Source organism: Triturus cristatus, chromosome 4_1 (assembly GCF_964204655.1).
Source record: "Triturus cristatus chromosome 4_1, aTriCri1.1, whole genome shotgun sequence".
In the NCBI taxonomy this organism is placed as follows: Eukaryota; Metazoa; Chordata; class Amphibia; order Caudata; family Salamandridae; genus Triturus; species Triturus cristatus.
The window spans coordinates 137,425,704-137,428,203 of NC_140585.1; the positions used below are offsets into that span (position 1 = coordinate 137,425,704).

Consider the following 2,500-nt stretch of genomic DNA (forward strand, 5'->3'; position numbering starts at 1 on the left):
TTATTGAAAGGTATTCAGGTTTACATCCCATAGTGTTCTTTCAGCTCTTTTCGCTGGAACCACTTTTTTGGAATCTATATATTGAGTATTTTATGAGTACGATATGCTTTTGTTTTCCTTTTTGCATACAAACCTCTTTCCTCATGAGTTTAAAGCTCATTTGTATTCTCTACATAGCTCTGGAAGTTTCCAGACGTGGAGTGAAACTGTTTTGAAAGTAAGACAAATTGCTCCTTCCTGCATATGCTAATTTTTCACACTCACATAGGTTGTATACGTTTTATGAATCCTGGCTTGACCTATTCAAGTAGCTGAAAGCCTGTCACCACCTCTAGAAACAAGATTCACACCAATCCAATTCAAATCATTTTTTCCAAAGGAATATGTTCTGGCCGGTCAAAAATGCATCTCAAAAAATAGGCATTTAAAAATATACTTTGCAGTTTCAGAACACTAACATGTCTGTGAAGTGTACACAAGTAAAATGGGACCGTTTCAAAGTAACTAATCCCTCATAAACTTCTGAGAGGAAGCATGTAATAAATCTACCTAATTTTCTGGAAAAGATAGAGGGAGGATTTTTGTTATCACCTCAAATGGGACTTGAACCCACAATCCCTGGCTTAGGAGGCCAGTGCCTTATCCATTAGGCCACTGAGGCACACATGCAAAGCTCTTTTCTAGTGTGTGCACACAGGGCATTTATCACTTCTCTCTATAAGTAAACTTCCCATTTTCATCCTCTTCCATCCCCGACTTTAACGCTCTCTTCTATGCTATAACGGAGACTTTGCAATTTTAGCAAGTGGAGAGAAATTGGAGAACCACTTTCGACTCCACACTTCTTCTTCACTTACTTCTTTTCTCAATATACTGGGCTTAGAAAATGGTATCAAGCCATCCTTATCATCAGCAGGACACGGAAAGAGGCACCAAGTCTCCTAACCAAGTTCAACCACACTCTGCAACTTAACCATTGCACTACAAATTAGGCAACGGGGGCATCAGCAAAGGCAGCCAATGTGCCGATCCTTTATACATTTTTTGTGGTACTTTTCTTACTCGGAGGCAAAATAAGCACTTTAACTGCCCAAATCATACAGACTTTACACATGTAGCACTCTATGCACACATAGGCCCATACCTTGCAGTTCTTCTACACACACTTAAGCTAAAAACCCATTCTGTAACGTCAAAATTCTGCAAACCTATTACATATTCAGTGCGTCGGCATAGAAGCACTTTTTAATGCCACTAAAATGCACAAGTAGTTAGACTGAAGATGCAACCTGAATGAGTTTACAGTATGTACTCCACTTTATTAATGATTAGTAATGAGAAAGTGAGGACTACAAGAGTATTGGAAAATACTTTTTCCACTCTGAATGTAAAGCAGATTGTGTGACCATTGGCAAAAAATGACCACGAAGGGACTCGAACCCTCAATCTTCTGATCTGAAGTCAGAAGCCTTATCCATTAGGCCACGCGGTCATCCGTTCACCTGAGATGATTTTTATCATGTAGGTGGTATGCATGGATGGAGAACATATTATTGAAAGGTATTCAGGTTTACATCCCATAGTGTTCTTTCACCTCTTTTCGCGGGAAGCACTTTTTTGGAATCTATATATTGAGTATTTTATGAGTACGATATGCTTTTGTTTTCCTTTTTGCATACAAACCTCTTTCCTCATGAGTTTAAAGCTCATTTGTATTCTCTACATAGCTCTGGAAGTTTCCAGACGTGGAGTGAAACTGTTTTGAAAGTAGGACAAATTGCTCCTTCCTGCATATGCTAATTTTTCACACTCACATAGGTTGTATACGTTTTATGAATCCTGGCTTGACCTATTCAAGTAGCTGAAAGCCTGTCACCACCTCTAGAAACAAGATTCACACCAATCCAATTCAAATCATTTTTTCCAAAGGAATATGTTCTGGCCGGTCGAAAATGCATCTCACAAAAATAGGCATTTAAAAATATACTTTGCAGTTTCAGAACACTAACATGACTGTGAAGTGTACACAAGTAAAATGGGACCGTTTCAAAGTAACTAATCCCTCATAAACTTCTGAGAGGAAGCATGTAATAAATCTACCTAATTTTCTGGAAAAGATAGAGGGAGGATTTTTGTTATCACCTCAGATGGGACTCGAACCCACAATCCCTGGCTTAGGAGGCCAGTGCCTTATCCATTAGGCCACTGAGGCACACATACATAGCTCTTTTCTAGAGACATTATTTAAATGTATTCTATGGTCAGACACCGGTGTGTGCACACAGGGCATTTCTCACTTCTCTCAATAAGTAAACTTCCCATTTTCATCCTCTTCCATCCCCGACTTTAACGCTCTCTTCTATGCTATAATGGAGACTTTGCAATTTTAGCAAGTGGAGAGAAATTGGAGAACCACTTTCGACTCCACACTTCTTCTTGACTTACTTCTTTTCTCAATATACTGGGCTTAGAAAATGGTATCAAGCCATCCTTATCATCA

General features: G+C 39.0%; 2 non-coding genes across 2 annotated transcripts; both read right to left on the reverse strand.

Moving 5' to 3' along the window:
- Positions 1-588: 588 nt before the first annotated feature.
- Positions 589-661, reverse strand: TRNAR-CCU (transfer RNA arginine (anticodon CCU)). Its single transcript has one exon. It is a non-coding gene; the product is annotated as a tRNA-Arg (tRNA).
- Positions 662-2,139: 1,478 nt separating this feature from the next.
- Positions 2,140-2,212, reverse strand: TRNAR-CCU (transfer RNA arginine (anticodon CCU)). The gene has a single exon. It is a non-coding gene; the product is annotated as a tRNA-Arg (tRNA).
- Positions 2,213-2,500: the final 288 nt, after the last annotated feature.